This window comes from Paramormyrops kingsleyae, chromosome 16 (genome assembly GCF_048594095.1).
Source record: "Paramormyrops kingsleyae isolate MSU_618 chromosome 16, PKINGS_0.4, whole genome shotgun sequence".
NCBI classification, from domain to species: Eukaryota; Metazoa; Chordata; class Actinopteri; order Osteoglossiformes; family Mormyridae; genus Paramormyrops; species Paramormyrops kingsleyae.
Genome location: NC_132812.1, coordinates 1,394,368 through 1,418,671, shown reverse-complemented (window position 1 = coordinate 1,418,671; position 24,304 = coordinate 1,394,368). Strand labels below are relative to the sequence as shown.

At 43.1% G+C, this 24,304-nt stretch overlaps 1 pseudogene; it reads left to right on the top strand.

Annotated features, from left to right (window-relative positions):
- The first annotated feature begins 218 nt into the window (after window positions 1-218).
- LOC111838302 (E3 SUMO-protein ligase ZBED1-like) lies at window positions 219-2,268 on the top strand (annotated as a pseudogene).
- The last annotated feature ends 22,036 nt before the right edge of the window (window positions 2,269-24,304 follow it).

Here is a 24,304-nt window from a genome sequence, read left to right as displayed (position 1 = left end):
CTTGATTATTTAAAACCAACATAAAATTATTGTGTTTAAACAAACTTCCACAGATTTATGTTGAAAGTATTTATGTTAGTGCTGTCAAAATTAGCGCGTTAACGCATGCGATTAATTTGAAATATTTAACGAGTTAAAAAAAATTGAACGCAATTAATGCGGTTGCAGTTTTTTTTATTTCCTGTTGTGGCCGACGTGTGTTCAACATGCAAAGAAGTATGGATAAGACCAAGGAAGGACTTTTAGACGGAAAGTTTCAGCATAAAACTCTGCCGGATGGTTCTGTGGATAAAACAAAAGTAATCTGTACATTTTGCAAAGCCGAATTTAATTACCACAGAAGTAATTCGTCTTTGACATATCACTTAAAAGCAAAACACCCCACCGAAACAATCTCTACAGGGCCTCGCCAATGTAAATTGCAGGAGTGCGTTCGTGGTAAAATGACGAGATCTGTAAGTGATAAGGTAATGAATGCTTTGGTTATTTGGATAACCAAAAAACTGCTGACCCATTAACGTAGTAGATGACGATGGACTGCGGGATGTAATTAGAACTGCGTCGGGAGACACCTCATACAATATGCCGTCAAGAGGAACCATCATGTCAAAAATACACACTTTGTATGACGATGAGAAGGCACGGAGGATGAACACGTTACAGCAAGCGACACACATCGCGCTCACAGGGGACCACTGGACTTCTGTGAGCAATGACAACTACTTAGGCATCACAGCGCACTTCGTTGATAAAGAATGGAAATTGCATTCATTCGCACTAACTGTGTCTAAAACTGAGGAACGACAGTACGCTGAGGCATGTGCGGATCATTTTCTCAATGTGGCAAGAGAATGGGAAATCGAGGACAAGTTAAGCACACTTGGCACTGACAGTGCTCGTAATATAGTTGCTGCCGCGAGACTACTTCCATTTGAACACCTGCCCTGCACGGCCCACATTTTGCAACGAACTGTGACGGTTTCCATTCACGGCAGTGGATTTGAAAGTGTCCTAGCAAAATGTCGCAAGATTGTTGGGCACTTTAAGCATAGTCCATCCAACGCTCACGAACTAATGGAAGAACAAGTTGCATGTGGACAGAAACAAGAATCTCTCGTTCAGGACGTTACAACAAGATGGAATTCTACCCTAGAAATGATCAAGCGAATTCAGCGAAACAAATCTCCACTGACCACTACCCTGGCTATGCAAAAGACCAATGCTGCCATGTTGACTGCACAGGAGCTCTCTAAACTGCAAAAGCTGGAGGAACTACTTGAACCTTGCAGGTAGGTTGATATTATTTTCTCCGTCTCTTGTCTGTTTTCACTATCCCCCAATCTGTGTGTGTGTGTCCGCTGTCAAGGCATGCTGCATAAAACAAAAATAAAAATAAGTTAAGATTAGTGTAAAACAATATTAAAAAGGTGAAGAAGAAATAAATATGGTGTTGAACAATGTAATGTAAATAAAATACAATAGTGTGTGTGTGAGAGAGAGAGTGTGTGTGTGTGTGTGTGTGTGTACATGTTACATACTGGCACAAAATTAGTTTCTTTGCAATTAATACCAACATATTGTGCTTTTCATTGCAGATATGTAACTGAACTGCTGGGAGGAGAGCAGTACATCTCCTGCTCAGTGGTATTGCCAGCCTTGTGCCACTTGTTCAAAATTATGGAGTCCACAGAGGATGATCCAGCCTATGTAGTTAAATTCAAAAATGATTTTACCTCAGACCTATCTAAAAGGAAGGACAGCACTAATCTCACATGGCTGAAGATCGCTACTGCAATTGATCCAAGGTTTAAAGACCTAAAGTGTCTTCCCAAAGATGAAAGGAATGAGGTGTGGGCTTCACTATGCAAGCTGTTAATGGCAGAGAGTCCTGGAAAACAAGAGTCTAAAGAGACAACAGACCAACAGCCACCAAAGAAGAGAAGGACCTCCATCTTGCTGGTTTCTTCTGATTCAGAGTCAGATGAAGAGGAAGAGTCCATAGAACAGTGTCTTAACCGCTACAAAGCAGAGCCCAAAATGCACATGGAGGGTTGTCCACTACAGTGGTGGGGAAAGAGAGAAGCAACACATGCCAGGCTGGCACCAATAGCATGCAAGTATCTGTCAAGCCCTGCTACAACGGTGCCTTGTGAGAGACTCTTCTCACTCTCAGGTCACATCATTCAAAAGAAAAGGGCCACATTGTCCCCTGATAATGTCAACAAACTGGTCTGTCTCAGCAACTGGCTGAATGTAAAGGAGGACTAAGCAAAATTGTTTCTACTTTATAATTAATGTTCTCAACTCTCAGCAATACAACTTTACAATGAGTACAATTGTTTGTATTCATTCCTTTATTATTATTATTTTCCAATTTCCATATTTGCAGTGCCTATATTTTGGATTTTTTTTTTGCAGTCCACTTAGAATCCAACATGGAAATCATTTTTGTTTTTTATTGGCATTGATTGTTTTGAAATTCAAATGACACAAATGGCACATACCTGTGTTTTTATTTCTGTAATAAATATGGCTTTCAAGCCAACAGTTAATTTGGAGGATATTGATGGTTTATTGCAGGTATGTTGTTTACATGAGAAAATCTGTGTTACAAGTTAAACAAAAATTCCAATAAACAATCATATTTGAATTTAAATAGTTTCATTGTCTTGAGTTTACATTAAGTATTTACATTTACATATCCAAAAAGTTTCAGTCTTTTAATTGTGATTAATCGCGATTAATTGCAAAAAATTGTGCGATTAATTAGTTGATTTTTTTTAATCGATTGACAGCACTAATTTATGTACAACACACCAACTTGTGTTTTTTAATTAATCTCAATTAAATTTACATGGTTAATTTGAACAAACCTCAAATTCATTTTTTTGTGTGTAGAAGTTTTGTTGTTTTCTGACAAATATATGCTCAGTTTGAATTTGATGCCAGTAACACATTTCAAAAAAGACGAGACAGGGCACATCTTACTTCTGTATTGCATCATCTCTTCTTTTAACAACACTTTCATTTGAGAACTGAGGAGACCAGGGGGGTATTCCATCAACATGGCTAAAGTGAAATCCCAGCTTATTCCGATATGTCTAGCTTATATACATGTGACTTCGGTTCAATAATTGTAGCTAACAGGAATCCCTGCTAAATATGCATGGTAACTTTTGCTTGGTAACCTTCTTGACGCTACATTGTTTGTATGTTCTACCTTAAGTTGTCTCTTAATGCTCTGATGTGTTTCCCACAACATTCTTTGTTAAATATATCTTCCATAAGATATTGGGATAAGGTTATTCTGAGCCTCTCTTAGCTGTCTCTTATCACTTTGTCGGCTCATACTGCTCATTAAAATAAGACTAATGTCATTAAGTGTACAGTTTCATAACCAAACATCACTTAACTAAAAAATAACTGATCTATTTAATAAAATTATATTGTCTGATACATGACTACAATCTTTGTTAGGTTTCATTCTTGCGCTCTGAATGCACAATGAATTGGCCTCAGTAACATGCAGATTCATAATAAAATATAAGGAACACCCTGTTGATTATGTATTTATTCATTAACTGGGAAGGAAGGGGGTGTTCTGCTGATATTGGGGTGGACACTTTCCCTCTATTTCCGACAGCCCTGGAATTCATACATCTCTCTAAATGTGCCAAATTCATAGTGTTATGTACATGTTTAGGTTCAGCTCCGCCCACAACCCTCATCTTCTCAGCTCGACCTCCATATGTTGTTCACTCTGCCTCCATGTCCAGACCCCACTTATAGATTTCTTCAATGAAACCTCAGGTTCTTTTAGTTGAATGATGAGGTAGGTTCCTTAAGCTTAAGCAGTTTATTAAGACAGAATGAAGATGTTTCACACGGCCGGTTCAGTGTCTGTCTGTGTCTGTCTCTGCCCCCACTGAGGGAAGCAGACCCTTTATCTATGGTCTTCATACGGACTCCCGGAGCCGGGGGGTCAGACGGCCTTGGTGAGAGTAAGTTGTATGAGATAGGCAAAGAACATGATGAACGAGTAGCAAGGACAGAAAGAAATATAAAAATAAGAAATATGAAAGCTATAAATTAATGAACTAAATGAACATAATTAAATAACTACAAATTAACTAGGGAAATCCCTCACTACCCATCGTATGCGCCGCTCGTCACTTCTGTCTCCCAGAATTGAATAGCCGCCAGCAAGAAACCTCGATAGCTCTGCTCATTGCTTATTTGTTGTTATCAAAACTTTAGTTTATGAGGTTCATGAGTCAACACTGTAGGTACATTTACATATTTGTCAATATATTTTCCACAAAAAAGCACCCTGAAATACTCCTTAATATTGAAGCACATAAGACATTCTGTTGTTAAGACAGTAAACAAACTTTTCTGTTGGCTACTGGGCCATTACTCGTTCCTATATCTATTGACATGTTACTTGTGGGCTTAGTAGTTACTGAAAGGTAGGCCTACCATTAGCTTTTACCACTGAGGTACTGATACTTTTTGACAAAAATCAGTAGACAATACCTTGTACATATTGTTCTCAAACACCTTGGGGATTAATGTGAGATGATGTACCCCCCTCTGTTCCCTTTATCAGTGGGCACCCCTGGTTGCAGCTTAAGACCACTCCTCTGCAGGTGTGAAATCCTCAGGTGGAGGGCCCCTACCTACGGTGGCCCTGAAGGGCAAAACACAACGACATTTCAAAAAACACAGCGACATTTCCAAAAACACAATGACATTACAGAAAACACAACGACATTTCAAAAAACACAAAACGACATTTCAAAAAACATAATGACATTTCCAAAAACACAAACACAACGACATTACAGAAAACACAACGACATTTCCAAAAACACAAAACACAACGACATTTCACAAAACACAACGACATTACAGAAAACACAACGACATTTCAAAAAACAACGAAATTTCAGAAAACGGAAAGGGTAGGACCAAACTTCTTGTTCGTGATTGGACTGTATCCTTGGAGTGACATGGGTACTGTCCAATCACGAACACGAAGTGTGGTCCTACCCTTTTCCTGATTGCGATTGGACCCTACCCATGTCACTCACGACTGTTCATTTCCCGTTTCTGTTTCTCCTATTGTTATTGTGCAAAATATTTTACACTGTAAGTTCGCTTTTGAATCGATGGATGAAGACACAATACGAGAATATTTTGATCGAGGGCATTCATACAGGGTCATTATCGATTTGCTTGCTACATATCATAATATTTACATTTCCTTAAGAACCTTGAAAACACGTCTTAGACAATTCGGACTGAAAAGACGGAGCGGGTACTCCTCAGAAACTGATATTAGAAGGGCTATTCTATCGGAGCTGCGTGGACCTGGACAGATGTTTGGATATAGAACTATTTGTATGACTTTAAAGATGAAACATGGTCTCTGTGTTAAGAAGGAGACTGTAATGCAGATGCTTCGTGAACTGAACCCACGTGGAACTTTTGCACGGACACGTCGTAGATTTATTAGGCGCACGTACCATTCTATGGGCCCAAATTACTTATGGCACGTAGACGGTTATGATAAATTGAAACCGTTTGGTTTTGCTATATCTGGGTGTATAGATGGGTTCTCCCGCAGAATCATGTGGCTAAAATGTGGGCCAACAACAACCCAGAAGTAATAAAAGACAACTTTATTAACTGTATTGCTAGTGTTGGCGTAATTCCCATGAGACTGCGAACAGACTGCGGAACAGAGAATGGGTCAATAGCTGCAGTCCAGTGCACTCTTCGTCATCATCACAGGGACTACTATGCTGGTGCCCGAAGCCATATGTTTGGATCTTCTGTGAGTAACCAGCGCATAGAATCCTGGTGGTCAATATTTAGAAAACAAAGGTATGTAGCCTTCATCTGGCATCTAGATACCTATGACAAACTTAAATCAAAGTCACAATGAATAGTTTTGTTACGGATCCAAACTGGAAGCAGGCAAAGGGAGCCAGAAATATGAACAAATAAACGGGTTTTATTACGGGGTAACATCCAAAGTGCAACAACATTAATGACAGGACTGGGGAAACATACTCAAACGCGGACTGAAATACACTGAACTAACAACAGCAACCGGAAACAGCTGGTAAACACGGGGAATCCATGCGAGGTTAACGAGGGGGCGTGGTCGACGAGCGGGCAGGACGAACTGAGCATGACAAGTTTTGGGTTGTAACGCAAAACATGACGGAAATTATTGGATGTCTGTAGTCATCCCCCCTATATGAATGATCAGTTGCTTTATGTTAAATCATTTTGGTTAATTTGTATCTTTGTAGAAATTGTAAACAAATCACAATGAAATAGCAAGGTTGTATCCACTGTATGATTACACTATAGTTGTGCAATGTGTTTTAAAAGTGTTCGGATTTTTATTCAAGTAACAATGTCAGAGTGCCTGCTAAAATACGTCATTTTCTGAAAAGTTACAAACGCGATAGAGGTGTTATGAGCAAGGTTTGTGTATAAAATTGTTGCTTTGTGTAACTACAGAGTGGCATAAAATATGAATACTAAATTAGAGTTTGCAAACTATCCAAATGCTCGTTCGAGCACACACATCTGCTAGTGCGCGTGCAGAGAAGTATGAACCAGCCTTAAGAAACACCTGAGCTTAACTTCAGCTTGGAATGAAATTCTGTCAGGAGCAGGATTGTGAACCACTGCAATCATGTATGTGTATATGAAGAGTTTATTTTATTTTGTGTTAACAAAACACCTTGTATCACAAGAAGTCAGTTCTGGATGGATCTGTTTGCTGATCTAAGAGACCAGGGATACTTCAATGGCACCCACGAGCACCAGTGCCTTCTACGATTCTGTTTCATAAGGGTCCTTCAGGCAGACTTGGATGAATGCATTCACATTTGGAACAGTCACAGAATCCGTCCTTCCAGACTTGCCTCTTGTCCTGGTGGAATTCCCAATGAGCTGTATTCACTACCTGAGAGGTATTTTGTTTGTATTTTTTAGCTAACAAACATTATATTAAAAAAATATAAAATAAACATATTACTTTGTGTAATTTCCATAGTTTAAGTTTTCATGTCCTCATCTCTTTTTGTGTAGTTCATTTATGGGACATAAATGATATATTGACCTTTTATTTTTTATCCTTAAGTATTTTCAAAGTTACAATGCTACAATACTGACTTTCTTTTGATAGGTTTGGATCACGAAACTGTGGCTTTGCAGTGCCGGAAGCATCACTTAATTGTTTTCGAGAAGGTCATCAGACAGGAGATTCATGTGGCGATCCAGATATTTACAGTTACCTTCAGCAGGCAATGCAACAAGGATTTCAGGAGCCAGACACCTGGCAGGCAGCATCACAACTGTTTATTACACTGAAAGGAATAGCTGGGTTGTAATTGGGACTGGACCATATCCTTCACAGGGCAAGCCCTGGTGCATAATAGACAGGTAGGAGTGAAATAATGTTAAACAATGCATTTCTTTGTTCCCCACCCCCCCACAATAGGATACTTATTTTTATGGAATCAAAGTGAAAAATGGTATAACAGCTTTCTGGGAATGGAGATGAGATATTTCAAAATGTGTTTTACATGTTATAAAAGTAAATAAATTCCCAAAGAACAACAATTTGAAACAGTGTAATGGTTACAAAATATTGAAGTCTTGAGAAAACCACCCCTCCCAGTTTTTACTTTGGCTCTTGTTGTAAACTTGAAAAATATTGAAACAAACGATCACACAGGCAGCTTACCCCTTACGTTAAACTGACAGGAACATGCTAACATCAGGATTTGTTTCAGATTAACTGCAGTAAGCAGTAAACCTCAGGCTCAGAAATCAAGTAGACTAAGTAGAACTGGCCTCCAATAATCTTTGTACTTTCACAGACATCCAAAACCTGGCGAGTTCTGAATACCAAAGTTCATATTTGCACTGAAAAGATCGTATGTTGGCAAGAGTGGAAGTTTGATTGTGTTTGCACACGTGTTTGCTATGGGGTACATGGATTCCTCTGTAAATGTGATGCAGGGACGGGGTGTCACTCCTGCAGGAGGGATTGACTTCAGACCTGTGGCAAACATAAATAACTCCTCAGGTGACACAGGTCCATGTTCTGGTAAAAAAAAAAAGTTGCAGTAAATGAAATATTTCTATGTAATAAGATCATACTTCATCTTGAGATCAGAATAGTATTGTTCTTCACAAACCTTCACAATCCATAATATATTCGGCCCAGAAGGCGAGTGTCATGTTTTCTGCAATTCTCCTGTTGCACCCTGCTGGACTGAGTTGAGGTGTGAAGAGTTTTTCAAGTTCTGTAGCAGTCAGCCTGTTGTTCATATAACACAGCACTGGGGCCATTACAGTGGGATGTTGGCAAAGGGCATCAAAAAAGTGTAGGCTGGACAGACCCTCTTTGAATCTATTAAAGAAGATTGTTAAAGACAGTAAACCTGGCCATACCTTCCCCCATTACAACATACAAGATAATTTTGTAAGCACATTGTTTCAGGCCATATACAGTCCCCCTTTTTTAAATAAATAGTATTTTTCCATACCTTCTGAGGATTATGTAAATACTATAAAACAATCATATGCTATATGAAGGCTGAGAAGTCACAAAATAAGAAACACTTAATATTTTCCAGGCAACATAACATAACATAAGGTACGGTGGTAGCCTAGTGGTTAGGACACCACCAATGGGTCTCTGAGCAAGACCCTGAACCTCAAGTTGCTCCCTGTAATTAGGCAATGAAAGTCGCTCTGGACAAGAGTGTCAGCTAAATAGCGTAAATGTAAATAATAATACTATTATTAAACCTATTGCAGAATAGTAGTGGCAGCAACAGTAATAAAGCAAGTGCCCTATTGAATTTTGAAGAATTACTTGGCTCCATTCAATACACTAGTCAAGTCAAAATCAAAATGAACTTTGTCATTTCAGCTATGTACAGTACACAGTGAAACAAGACACTGTGGCTCCAGTTCTTACAGAGTACAAAAAGGCACAAAGAATAGACATCTGTTAAATGAATTATAAATATAAACTCTAAGCTAAAGTAGAAAATGTGCAATTTACCTTGTGTAAAGTGCAGAGGTGCAAAGTAGAGACACAGTTCACGTGTGTGGGCCGGGCTGGCAGTGTGAGTCTGATGGCTTGTGGGAAGAAGCTCTCGCACAGTGTGGTGGATCGGACTTTAATGCAGCTGTAGAACTTGTTCAGTTAATTCCTTCAAAACATGTAGCCTTACCTTTCAATTACACTGTGATTTCTGCCAATGATGTACCATTTAAGGTATTCTGCCACAATAGTGTGTCTGTATTCCACAGTGCTGACATGCCAGAAACATCCAGCAGTTTGCAGCAAGGAGCCGTGTTTCAGTAGCTTATCTTTCAGTGACTTTAAGGAATCTTCAGACTCAATCTTGTAGAAAACACACAGAGAGACACAAACACAGTTACCATAAAATACATTCATACCATTCTACAACCAGCATTTGTCACAAGTTAGACACAGTAGTGTGTGACCAAGCAGGTGACCAGCATTTGGAGGAGGTGCCAGGCTGCTGTGGTTGTGTATGGCTCTTCCACATGCTACTAAGGCTCCTGTTTGTTAAATAAAGAAATAGTTAAATTGCCAATATGTCTTGTTTCTTCAATCATCCAATCTACTAAACACCACCAAACAAGAGTCAATAGCAGAATAAGCTGTTTAGCATTGGCACGGATTTGGCAAGTTTTTCATGGGTGCAATCCACATTCACAACTCTGCTGCTCAGCCCACAAATGCATTTTCCTTGCAAATGTGGCACCAAGCTTTCCAAAGGTATAACAATTGGCAAGAAGCATTTATAACAGAGAAATAATCGACCAAACCAAAATTCTTACTTTTTGTGCTATGTTTAGTCAACTTTAGAGAAAATAAACATTAGAAACATTTCAATGTTGTTTACATGTTTTCAGTAGTAAGTACTCAAAGTACATACAGTATAAGTTCAAGAAACAACTGATTTATGACAATCACCAGTATAGTCTCTTGTCATACCTCACAAAGAGCTGTCCTTATCTCATCATCTGTCACATCTTTTACATTTGCACAGAAACCAGGCTGTCCAACCATGTGGTTTACCAGGTCCCTAGAAAGGAAATGTGGGCCTGGTCCTCCATGAACTACACTCACAGCTATCATTTTCCCTGCCAGGAAATACTCATTTTCCCTGATTGCTGGGGGATGCACAAAATGGGGGAAAAACACTCTGCTGTGTCACAGACATCACATTATTACAATAAATTCACTATGTCTGAAAATCAAAAAGTTCTCTTAATAAGAGAAGCAAAGACATTTTCACTCTATAATGTGTGCAGCCTCAAATTATTAATTTTTAAATTATTTTTTAAGAAATTATTACTTCATCCTTTACAGCACATAAAAAATCCTCAGTGGAGTTTTGTAAATGAACAAAAGGTTACATTACTCTAACTAATATGTTGAATGTCAATTCTGCATGTTTACTGGCTTGCAGTCTGCTTCTTCATTGCCTTTGTTGGTGCATGGCTGCATGGCACTGCATTACCAACACTGGCAGGTCAGTGGAATATTATTGGAATACTGATATAACTGTGTATCATCACTGATGTATGTGTGCTTTCCCACATGCAGGTATATCAAACAGTATGGGGAAACAATGGGGAAGGGGAACCTCTTTTGCACAACGTGCTGGTTTGACAAACCTGTTGAATTGTAAACCAAATACCGGCTCTCTGGTGGTCCGTCGAAAATGGGTCGAGACTGCAGATGACTCATTAAAAATGTGAGAAATTCTCGTCTTGGACCCCCTATGTCGATCCCGTCCTCCAATGAGCCTGTATCGTCACTAAATCTGACAAGCAAGACTGATTTTTCAGAGTAGGTTGAACGTCTGAAGCCTCTGACCGCTCCATCCCAAACATTTGAGCGTGTTATGTTGAATCTGCTGACAATTGTATGGTCTATGACATTTGCTAATTCTTCAATAATTTCGGCTGCAGAGACTCCCGTGTCCCTATAACAACACATATAGAACAGAACATTAGTAGGTAGGTATAATATTTCTCCTTTTCATTATATTTACAACAAATTATATATATATATATAAAAAAACAATTTTTGTACCATGGTGTTAAATCATTTTGATAAAAATATTGCAACATGTTTGTTTTTGTAGAAATGTGAGACCCCCTAAAGGTATAAATTCTAAAGAGGCTTTTACTACTTTCTTTTATATTGGGCACTGTACACACACGTACACACACACACATACTTACTCAGCTTTCTTTGCAGGGTCAGAGCTTATAGGTACAATGTTGAAATCTTGACTCTCGTCCACATCATCTTCAATTACAATAGGAGCGTACAGCTGTGTGTACTTGCTGCAAATAAAAAAATGTGATAATTAATAGGTCTATCCTTCACCTTCAACGACACTGACATACAAGAGTGTTTAAAATGTTTTGTAACCCTAACCATAACCCTACCTGTACAATGTGCTATCCATGGTTTTCACAGCAGGCACATTTGCAACGGCTGCATCTGCAAAACTAATTATTAATCATTAAATGTAGTGTATCTATATAGTGTACTATTAAGACAAAAGACACAGAGACTCAGTACCTAAAGGCAGTATTCTTCCTCCCTCCAGAAGTACCCTCTAATGGGTCATCAGTGTCTGAAACATATATCTTAAGAACAACATGTTAAAACAAATATTACAAAATCACAATATTTCGTTAAACTATGCTTTAATATTAAAACACATTGGTCTAATTCATTAGTGCTATTTAAATGTGATAAAATGTGGAATTAAAATAAATGTATTATAATTCGTATTATACATGTAGTATAAGAAGAAAATTGGCACAACCACTCTACCTTACCTCATCCAATACTCCCTGGTCTGATGCCCCAGAAAAGTTGCTTGGAAACAAAAAAAACAAAACAATATATCAACATTAAAATCATTGTGTTAAATCACTGCAATAAATGTTTTTAGATTCATAATTTGCATGTGCTTTGGAAAACTGATATGGTTTCAGACATTATACTGTCATTACATGGAAAACAGTGGATGCCCACTCTACCCCCACACATTGTTTCTTTTTTATGTTATTTTATTTAATAAAATTGTATTATTTTGCATCTTAAATGAATATACATTGTATTCATTACATGTATGTATGCAATACTTAAAATGCAGATGTAAGGTTAAGTCTTATGTTAAAAGGTTTAGAGAATGATGGTATTACCTTATTTTCCCTGCAGTGTTTTTTGGTGTACTTTCACGATGGGGTTCCCAGGGCTGCAAAAATATAGTAAAATAACAAATTAAACCACTTAAGTTGCTAAATCATTTTGTGGCCATAGTAGCAATCCAATTACTGACCTGTAAATCTGCATCTCATTTGCTTTTAAGTATTCAAACAGGATCTGGATAAACTCACTGGTCAATTCAAAGCAATTCCAATGTTTCTAAATGCATTATCTGTTCAGTCTTTTCCAGAATTGAGTGTCACAGATATGTGTGTGAACAGAACGCAACCATCAGCAACACAAAAACACACACACACACACACACCTACCAGTGTGTCTGCACACTCAAATTCTGCTACACTTTTGGTTTTCACATGGACTTCATCATCTGTATCCTATGTATCTTGTTGTTGATCTACTGTATGAGAAAACACCTGGTGAGTGACATTTTGATGGGTGACAAGCCTAAAACCAAACAAATCAATCTGCTTTGCCTAAGACACACTTACATTTGTTGTAATCTGCTGTAAGACATATATAAAAAGTAATCCTGTTGTATGGTTTTCCTATTTCATTTTTATACTCTTTCAGAATGAATGGCTTTGCAGTTCCAGGAATGTTAATGACTTCGGTTCTGTCTGGGTAAATGAGGACATAGGGGCCAACATCCAAATCCATATTAAAGTCAGTCATCTTCTTGACCGCCAACCTATGCAACCCAGCGTCATCAATGTCTGGCTCAACCATCACTGGAAGAGTTTTCCCTCTGACAGTTTTCATGGTGTCATCTTGAAGGCACATGACTCCAATATTTGTCTGTACAAAGAAAATCAGGTGTCAATCGGTACATAACTCGTACATAAAATGTTGTGCAGTGTTAATAACCAGAAGTGTACCATATTTACAGGGGCGGTTCTGGGGGGTGGGTTTGCAGGGGACTGAACCTGGTTCAGTCCCAATTTGACGGATCACTCCAATTAAATCATATGGACATCATGATAAAGCTATTCTCCTATCCATACTTATATTTTAACAAACATTATTGCTTTGTTGGTACTTAGGAAATGTGTAGATGAATCATTATTGTATTTATTCTTTGACTTTTTATTAACTGATATTATGAGGTGGCTATAGTATGGAAGGTTTTAGGGCTCAGTGAGAAACCAGTGTCTATTTGTGTTCTATTTAATTGTATATAATGTGCATATAACAAGGGCATCCGCACGAATGTAAAATAACTACAGCTAATAGCGCTACGCTGCTTACCTGTACTTTTTTCTGCTCCTTCTTCTTAGTACTTTTCTTATGGCAAGAGAAATTTTTCCTCTCCTCCGACTTCTTATTCCTGTACTCAAGGAAGGTTTTGAGGGATGGCATATTCAGAGGTGCTGCCGCAGCTACAGAGAAAAGAGTGTGTTGTATTTTTGCGATATACGTTTTATGAGGTTTAATTGAAGAAGAAGCAGCTTATCGGCGGAAACATAAATCTAAACCTATACAGTTTAACATTTGATCGACCTGAAGTTGGGCCAGTGGTGTCCTCTTCATGTCCACTATCCTTTAAGAAGGTCAGTGATTTTCCACACTCGTCGCAGAATCTTGGCAGCGACTGAAACCTTTTCCCACAATACGGACAATACATAATATATTTCTCTCCGCTAACACTCGCACAAAAACAAAGTACAAACGGGAAATGAACAGTCGTGAGTGACATGGGTAGGGTCCAATTGCAATCAGGAAAAGGGTAGGACCACACTTCGTGTTCGTGATTGGACAGTACCCATGTCACTCCAAGGATACAGTCCAATCACGAACAAGAAGTTTGGTCCTACCCTTTCCGTTTTCTGAAATGTCGTTGTGTTTTTGGAAATGTCGTTGTGTTTTGTGTTTTTGGAAATGTCGTTGTGTTTTCTGTAATGTCGTTGTGTTTTGTGTTTTTGGAAATGTCGTTATGTTTTTTGAAATGTCGTTGTGTTTTCTGTAATGTCGTTGTGTTTTTGGAAATGTCGTTGTGTTTTCTGTAATGTCGTTGTGTTTTGTGTTTTTGGAAATGTCGTTGTGTTTTTTGAAATGTCGTTGTGTTTTCTGTAATGTCATTGTGTTTTTGGAAATGTCGTTGTGTTTTGCCCTTCAGGGCCACCGTACCTACCAGTAGCAGTGGCATCAGTCTTATTTTAGGTAGCTGGAGTGATACATACAGTCATTGACAAAAGTCTTGTCACATAAGGACATAGTAACTTAAAAAGGCATATAACTTTATTTCTAATCAATCAATTGTTACATTGAATGGATCAATTTAATGCCAAGGGCTTTCACATTAATAACTGCGTACAAAATGAAACAGTCAAAAAGTGTCCTGATGTTCACAGCTTGTTAAAGTCCATAACACCTGTTTCTGCAAGGACAAAAGTCTTGTCATGTCTTTTAATTATTCAACCAATCACAAATTAGAGGTTCACCTGTGACAAATATTGTAATGAACATAATCCCAGGTGTGTATAAAAAGAACCCCAGCACACCAGACCTTCACTTGAAGTGCAACCTATCTTCTGACAACATGCCAAAGATTCAACCACAGACTAAGTCTGCTGCTGAGGTGGCAGACATCGTTAATGTATCCAAACGTCAAGTGGAGAGGATTAAAAAAAGATATGAAGAAACTGGTGATGTTCATGACAAGCCCAGGTCAGGCAGACCCCGTAAGACAACTCTTTGAGAGGACCGTTTGTTGCTTCGAAAGTCCAGGGCCAACCCTTTTTCAACTGCAGCAGAGCTACATCAGAACTGGTCACCAGAAACCGCTGTGTCTACAAGAACAGTTTCTCGAATTCTCGCACGCAGTGGTCTCCATGGCCAAATTAGTGCTCAGAAACCAGCATTAACAAGAACACAACAAAAAAGCATGTTGAATTTGCCAAGGCCCTGTTGGAACCCGCATGAACTCAAAATTCACCCAGAAAACAGTCAAGTTTGGTGGAGGAAAAATCATGGTTTGGGGTTACATCCATGGGGGTGTTCGAGAGATCTGCAGAGTGGATGGCAACATCAACAGCCTGAAGTATCAAGATATTCTTGCTGCCTATTATATTCCAAACCATGAGAGGGCAAATTCTGCAGAAGGATGACGCTCCTTCTCATACTTCAGCCTCCACATTGAAGTTCCTGAAACTGAAGAGGATCAAGGTGCTCCAGGATTGGCCAGCCCAGTCACCAGACATGAACATTATTGAGCATGTCTGGGGTAAGATGAAGGAGGAGGCTTGGAAGACGAAACCAAAGAATCTAGACGAACCCTGGGAGTCCTGCAAAACTGCTTTCTTTGCCATTCCTGATGACTTCATCAACAAGTTATTTCAGTCATTGCCAAGACGTATGGATGTGGTCCTCCAAGCTCATGGGAGTCATACACATTATAAATTTTTTTTCCAAGGCACCATGACTTTATGTTCTGATGTTATTGTAGCATGTTTGTGTATTCTAAATGAAATATATGTATAATTTCTACATTATTTTTGCATATGACAAGACTTTTGTCCAGGCAAAAGTTGACCTTTCTGTCCTAATTACATGACAAAACTCAATGAATGACGCAAAACTTTATTTTGGTATAATAAGCATAATCTAGAGGGCTTTGCCTTTTCTTATAAGCCATTTCTGATTCCAACTGATTATCTACAGGTCAAGTTATTATTTGTTGTTCCTACAACTTGGTTAAGCGACAAGACTTTTGTCAGGCACTGTATTTATCACATATACATATTCTACTATGGAGCCATGCTGTTGTAACATGCACAGAATGCAGTTCGGCATTGTAATTGTTAATTGTGATCAGAAGATTTGCTCGCTAACCAATATACTTTTGTCTAATATCGCCAGTGCCAGCAGTGAAACTTGCCAGTGCTTATTAGCAAGATAATGTTACATTGTTTTTTATTCTGTGGAAAATGAAATATCTGCTGGTCAGATTTAATAATAATCATAAACATGTCATGGGTCGTATAAATAAAATATAAATAAAAGGTTCTGTCTCATTTTGATACCCCCAAAAACTACCAAATAACTAACACAATGACTTGCTTATCCTCCATTGTATTGGGGGGATGGTGTAGTTTCATATGAAATTGTGTTTAACCTACAAGCTTTTTACAGCTTCCATGCTTATTTAGCATAAAGTCTCAGTTTCTGTTGTACATTGTTAAAGCTGCACATGGAAGTGCATGGTCAGGAGCTATAAAATTTCTAGGTCAAGATGGCCCAGAAACTTGTAAACAGGGACCAGATTCTGTTCTAGAACTTTGGTGTGAAAATGTGTTTTGCCTTGCTGATGTTCAGCTGCAGATTGTTCTCTCTGCATGACACGACATAGTCCTTAACTGGTCCTTTATACTTCACTTATCGCCATTACTGATGCAATCCTAGAGTGGAGGAGTCATCAGAGAAATTCTGTAGATGGCAAAAACTGTTGCTGTACTGGAAGTCCAATGTGTACAGTTTAAACAGGAAGGGGGACAAGAAGGTTCCCTGTGGTTCCCCAGTGTTGCTCACCACCATCTTCAACACAGTCCCGGAGCAGCTGGGTTCGAAGCAGTCAGGAAAAGGATCAGTATCTTTAAGTCACAACATTTATTTAAACCAGAGTATGTGGAAGAAAGGCACAAGGAAAGGAGGTGGAAATTGAACCCCCATTACTGCAGGCGACACAATTACTTCACTTCTAAATAGTGATAGAAAACAAATATACTATATCATTGAAAGTATTAAGGAAATATTAAGCAAGCAGGTGGCCGAACACTGGGTTGCAAACACTCCCAGACTGTCTCCTAAATGATACTTAGCTTTTAATGTGAAAGTTTTCCATTGTTTTCACTCATCTGAGGGATGCAGCAGACATCTGTTTCTTATTGGGGCTCATTCCTGCACAGTAGGGGGTGCTGTTGAGACGCAGAAACTGGATTCCAAAAAGTCATGTGACTGTGTCACTTCACAGTAACATTATGATATAAGGAATCCGCTTGCAGAGACCTGTTTTAGCAAAACAAAGATGTATGGACAGCAAAATAATATGAAGTAATACAGTGTAAAAATATACTGGGTAATGAAAGGTTGCTCAAATATAAATTAAGGACAGTTCTTTACTTCCCATCATACCCCAAAAAACACTTCCCAACCAAGCACTGTATATAGGTGTGGTGAGAATGGAGTGTGATGAACCTGAAACAAGGATGAACTCAGTCACTTCTCTGGCCACTATAAATTCAGTTACTTCCTTAGAACCACCCATTCTGTCCCTGACTTCCCAGATAATCATAATTTGCTAAAACTATCTGTATTCAAATGATCAATAAAGAACATTGGGACATCTTTACTATTTTTCTTGCAATGGTATTTTGCACATGCACTATTTATTTGCTCAGCAGACACATAAGTAGTGTTACAGGATCTGCTTGTGTCACTTTCTGTAACCTGTTTATCCAGCTGGATCACAGCAGCAGCTGAATTTATAAGAGACTGTAGCCACCTACAACTGAATTGGCGTCCCTGGGGTTAGAGTTGGTTTGCTGTTAGCACATTTTGTTCTGCGACAAACAAGATATGGGACACCAGAACATGAGAGGGTTCTTTTTATGGTCTGTTATGTTTGTGCCTGCCCACCTATGGAGCAGGAGGTGCAGAGGAACTCTGGGAGAGATATTAGGAGAGATGGGAATACGGCACAACTGAAAAAATAGCCATGAAGTGACCGTGGGGGGGGGCACCCAAGACTCCTGATGTCCTGTGATCCTAGCACTCCACAGGGCACCTCAGAGAGTCGCCCACATACAGCAACTGTCAGGAGGAGAAAGCAGGGCCTTCTGGGTAAGAGCTCACCCACCCTCTGCTTAGATTAGAGCGGCCCCAGCACACCAGACTAACAGGCCCCTGAAATCACAGTGTGATAATCAGAATCTGCCATTCCTCAGAGCAGAGCACTGCTGTAGCTATGGCTGTGATATGGTCATCTTTGTAGTAATAATTGAAATGACCTTGTGGAAGTAGAACCACAGTTTCCATTCATCAATTTCCCACTGCTTATCTGGGTCCAGGTCATGGTGGTTTGAGCAGAGATGCTCAGACCATCCTCTCCCCAGCCACCTCTAAGGCTGAACCCAGACACACTGCAAAGGAAGCTTATTTCCGTGGTCTCATTCTTTCTGTCACTACCCAGAGCTTGTGACCTTAGGTGAGGGTTCAAACATAGATTGACCAGTAAATTGAGAGTTTCACCTTTTGACTCAGCTCTCTCTTACAATGACAAGCCAGTATAATGTCTGCATAACTGCTGATGCTGCACCAATCTGCCTGTCAGTCTCCTGCTCCATTCTTCCCTCACTTGTGAACAAACACAGACACATTTGAACTCCCCCATTTGAGGCAGCAGCTTATCCCCAACCTGCAGGGAGCAATCCACCCTTTTCCTGTTGAGAACCATGGCCGCAAGCAGAGCGGCGGCAGCTGCAGGGACCCCAGGCAGAGCGGTGGCAACTGCAGGGACCGCAGGCGGGTCAGGCAGGACAGGCGGGTCAGGCTGGACAGGCGGTGCCGCTGGCAAAGCGGCGGAAGCTGCAGCAGGCGGTGCCGCGGGCAGAGCGGCGGCAGCACCAGTAGGTGGTGCCGCGGGTAGAGCGGCAGCAGCAACAGGCGGTGCCGCAGGCAGAGCGGCGGCAGCAGCAGCTGGTGCTGCAGGCACGTCCGGAGCAGGCAGGTCCGCTATAGGCGCCAGGCCTTTAAGTGCCTTGGGGATCCGGGGAATCGCATCCCAGACGGCCCTAATCCCCGCATATTCCAGGTGGCCACCCTGGAATATGGAGGCTGCTGATGGCTGTGGCTGCACAGTTGCGGTGATCCCCGCTGACGTTGGTCTCCGGAGAGGCTCCTCCGGATATTCAGCAGGGAGAGAGGCTGCAAGGAGAAAGCAAGCCCCCAGGGAAACGGTCGGCGTCTCCTCCAGTTCTTTCCCCTTGCGCCTCTTCTTTTTTCTCCGGCTTTGGCTGAGTTGTTGCGACGGGGAAGCTCCGGAGAGAGCGAGTGGTTGGAGCCGCTTTTCTGTCACCACCTCCACCAGCTGCTGGAGATTTTTGCGCACGTCGGCTATGACGTGCGCGCTCGTGAGCGGGGTCATCTCCTGAAGGAGGGTCCCGCTTTTGCTGGCTAGGTCCCGGAGTCCAGGGTCCTCACGGACCTCTGGCAGGTTTAGCCAGTAGACCACCTCTTGCAGCAAGCCGAGCCGTGCATCTTCGGCTCGCTGCGGTGAGTCGTTCCGGAGATCCGTCATTCTGTTACGACTGGTGGGCGGGCGAGCAGGGAAGCAGGCAAGCGGAGCTGTAACGATGGACAGACGGGGTGACAGGACTAGCAGACAAGGAACAGCACTTGACAATACAATGACGGATCTGGGGAAACTAACTGAGACACGGACTAAATACAAAAGACTAGCCAGGACACAGGTGATCACAATCGGGGATGCACACGAGGTAATGAGGGGGGCGTGGCACACATCGGGATCGTACGGAGCGGGACGTGACAATATCAGACAGTGAGAATGGATCCCAACAGCTTTCTGCACATTCCTGCAGCAAGATCAATGTGTGAGTCACTTTTAACCACATTATCTGGAAAACAAAAAAACAGAAGCAGGACAGAAAGACAGAGAGCAAAGTAGCCTGAGTGAGGTTGCAGTTTACATTAACCAAGATAGTCAGTATCAGTGTGTTCTATTGGCTGTCTGTTTACTGTAGTGTCACAGCTGGCACAGGGAACAGGTGAAGGAAGCCGTGGATACAGACAAAGGAGGTTATTTGTGGGGTAACACACTCCAAACACATTTAGCATTAATGACGGGACTGGGGAAACATACTCTGACGTGGCCTTAAATACACTGAACTAATTGGAAATAACGCAAACCAGCTGGTAAACACAGGGAATTCACATGGGGTAGATGAGGGGGCATGACACGGGAAGAACAGATGAGTGAGTCATGACAGAACCTCCCCCCAAAGGCGTGAACTCTAGGCACGCCTAAGGGGAGCGAGGAATGGGACTGGGGACACGGGACCTGAAAAACAAAAGCAAGAACATTCACGCACGATGGGGAACAGCACGGACACACAGAACAGGCACAAAGAGACTAACTCGGACAACAAGCGACAAACCACAGGGAACACAGACAGACACAGGGGAACTAAAAAAGGGAAAACAGAACCTAAGGAAGGGGACAACGAAGGGACAATACCAGGGGGCACACCCACAGGAGGCACGAAGGGACTGTAACAAAGGCACAAAGGGGCACACAAGCAGAGGGCAAGGAGGCAGAGAGCGGGGGAAAATGGGGAGCCGGAGGGAACCCCAGCAGGCGAGGGGCGGAAGCCGCAGGGGCAGCAGGCGACCATGAGGCCAGAGCTGAAGGGGTCCTCAGTGAGCGTGAGGGAGGAGCTGGAGGAAACACTGAAAGGTGCGAGGAGGAAGGCGGAGGGACCAATGGAGGGGGCGAGGATGAAGGCAAAGGGGACACAGGTGAATGGGAGGAGGGAACAGCAGCCACGGCAGTCCAAGGCGCAGCCGGCCAAGGCGTAGGTGACCAACGAGCTGAAGATGGTGGACCCACAGGCAACTGACAAGGCGTCAGAGGCGGGACCGCAGCTGGCTGACGAGGTGCCGCAGGCGGAACCGAAGGTGACCCCCGAGCCGAAGCCAGGGGGACCGCAGGTGACCGCCGAGCCGAAGCCAGGGGGACCAAAGGCAACTTATGGGGGCAGAGCGGGTGGGACCCGACTGCAGCAGAGGTGTCCTCTCCCCTTCCGGGAGACTGAGAGGCGGGGGCCTGGCCGGGATCTGCCCTGTTGTGATGGTGGTGGTGGAGGAGTCACAGGAGACGTCAGGGAGATCCCTGAGGGGTCCCACTCGAGCTCCTCCTCAAACTCCACTATGGAGGGAGGAGTGGTGGTCAGGCAATCAGGGACCTCCTTGGGGGAGCAGGAACCATGGGATCCTCAGGGGGAGTCGCAGGAACTGCCAGCACCGGAACCTTGGAGGGCGCTGCAGGCACTGGAACCACAGGGGCGCTGCAAGGGATCACACCTTGTCCACAGGCGTTGCCCCTTGGAATGGCGTCCACAAGCACCCTTGCCCCTTTAATGGCCAGGCGCGTTCCCACAAACGGGCAAGTTGGCAATGCTGGCAGCGGAGCAGCAGGTGGACGGGCCTCAAGCGTTTGTTCGGGTGGGGCGATGGCGGACCACCGGATCCAGAATCAGGAGGGGTTCCTCCCAACACGCAGCAGGGCAAGCAGCAGAGACGGCCCCCAGGAATAGCTCTGGCGTCTCTTTCTGTCTTCTCTTCCGCTTTTTCTTTTTTAGCACAGCTTTTGGCGCAATCTGGGGCACTTCAGGTAGCTCAGTGAACAAACCATAACTAGGCCACTATCCTCAGCCACCTGCTTCATATTAGCCACTGCCACTCCGCTTCTTAGCCACCGAATGTTTTTGCGCACCTCCCCCGAAAGGTGCGCGTCTCCTGGCAGGGATATCTCCATATCCCTCGTCTGAAGCGCGATGGCTCACAGCACGGGATCACTCACCTCCAGCTGCTCGAGCCAATAAAACACCTAGTCACATAGACTGAGGTATTCTGCCTCAGTCATGCAAGGTGTCTTCTCTGGGAGTCCTGTCATCCTGTCTCAGCTGGCACAGGGAACAGGTGAAGGAAGCTGTGGATACAGAAAAAGGACTTTATTTGCGGGGAAACACACTCCAAACACATGTAACGTTAATGACAGGACTGAGGAAACATACTCTGACATTGACTTAAATACACTGAATTAATCAGAAATAACACAAACCAGCTGGTAAACACAGGGAATTCACATGGGAGGAATAGACGAGCGGGTCATGACATGTAGTTTCTACCTAAATGCTGTATGCTGGGTTGTCTAATATATACACAAGGGAAATGTTGATTTACATGTGCCCCAGCATACATTTGAAATAAGTACAATTATGAAATCACACAGCAGCAAAACTTAATACTACAATGTTTGGGGGTTATTGCTCTGACAGGCAAGATGGCGGCGCAGTTAGTTGCAGCGAAAAAAAAGGTTATGTGGTACATTGGGAGGAGCTTAAAGCTCTCTCCCATCTATGACATCATAAGCAGGATGTGGGCGTATCCTTTGGTCTGATTGGTCGGGGGGAGGGGTTTTGGCCAAATGGTATCATACATGCTTATGCCACGTGTTGCCGATAGGGGGGCCGTATGGTTTGGGGGGTTGTTAAACTTTAATAGAATAAAAATACATTACATGTATTTTATTAATGTGTTATTTTTAATAACGTTTTAAGAATAATAAAACATATAGCAGGATGAACGTAAGCCAGGGCAAAACTTAAGTGTTACATTTAAAAAGAAAGAAAAGCAGGTGGAATTTAAACAAGTAGAGACATGCCCCGAGCGAAACACCATATTTTTAAACAAACGACGGGTCATTATGCTGGGACGACGCACGGAGCGTTGAAAAAGCGCAGGAAGCCAAAAGTCGGGGCAGAAACGGGGTTTTAATAGGAACAGTGACAACGGAGCACGCAAACACGGAATAACATTACAATGATCGGACTGGGGAAACAAACTGAAACGCGGACTAAATACATTGCACTAATGACAGTAACCAGAAACAACTGATAAACATGGGGAATCCACATGAGGTTAACAAGGGGGCGTGGCACATTGGAGGAGCGAACGATCGGGGCATGACAGGACCCCCCCCCAAAGGCACGCACTCCGGGCACGCCTAAGGGGAACAGAGAGCGATGGGGACCGGGGACACGACGGTACCTGGGAAGACAAAAACAACAACCTCAACGGGGCACAGAGAACAGTATGGATACACAGAACTGGCACAAGGTGGACAACTCAAACAATAAACCACAAATCACGGGGAACGCAGACAAACACAAAAACACCAATGACGAAACATGGGACCCGGGGACACTAAAGGGGACAATGCAGGGACCACACCAGGGGGCACACAGGGACGAACAGGGGGCAGGGGCACAAATGGACGAGAAGGACACAAGGCACTGAGGGATGAAGGGGAAACATGGAGGGCCCGAAGGGACCAGAGGGGAACAACGGTGACAAAGGACGGGGAGTGAACACAGGGGCCAAGGGATCTAAGGGCAGGGGGCAACAGGGAGCAGAGGGGATCTTCGGGGCTTGGGAAGTAGGGCACCCTGGGGCAACAGGCCTCTGCGGGACTGGAACAGGGGCTGAGGGTAGTGAGGATGCAGGTAATGGGGCTGGTGGAGGTGGCAAGGAGGGAGCTGTGGGGAGAGCCGCGGGTGAGGGACCCGCAGGCCGTGGAGGGGACACCGGCAGGCGGGCCGTGGCCGACTGAGCAGGTGCCCCAGATGAAGCTGGGGCCAACCGCCTAGCCGGAGTTTGGGGAAGGAAGGGGGACTCCGGGAGCCTACCCCGGCGTCGATGCCCCCTCCCTTTTCGGGAGACCGAAAGGTGGCAGCCTGGCCGCGAAACACCGCGCTGATGTGCCGGTGGCAGTGGTGAACCCCTGAAGGGGTCCACAGGGGGAGCTGCCGGGGACATCAAGGAGATCCCCGAGGGGTCCCACTCAAACTCCTCCTCTAACTCCACTACAGAGGGAGGAGCAGTAGTCTGGAATTCGGGGACCTCCTCGGGGATTGGGGTCATGGGAACTGGAGGCACAGGGACTGAGGCCGAGGGAGCAGGGACCGGGGGGACTGAGGCCGAGGGAGCAGGGACCGGGGGGACTGAGGCCGAGGGAGCAGGGACCGGGGGGACTGAGGCCGAGGGAGCAGGGACTGGATAAACCGAGGCCGTGTGGGGTGGCGTGTCAGTGGCCGGGGTAGGACCTTCGGCTACCAGGACCAGGGAGTCTGGACCCTTGTGGGTCGGTGCGTCGGCCACCGGGACCAGAGCCGACGGGTA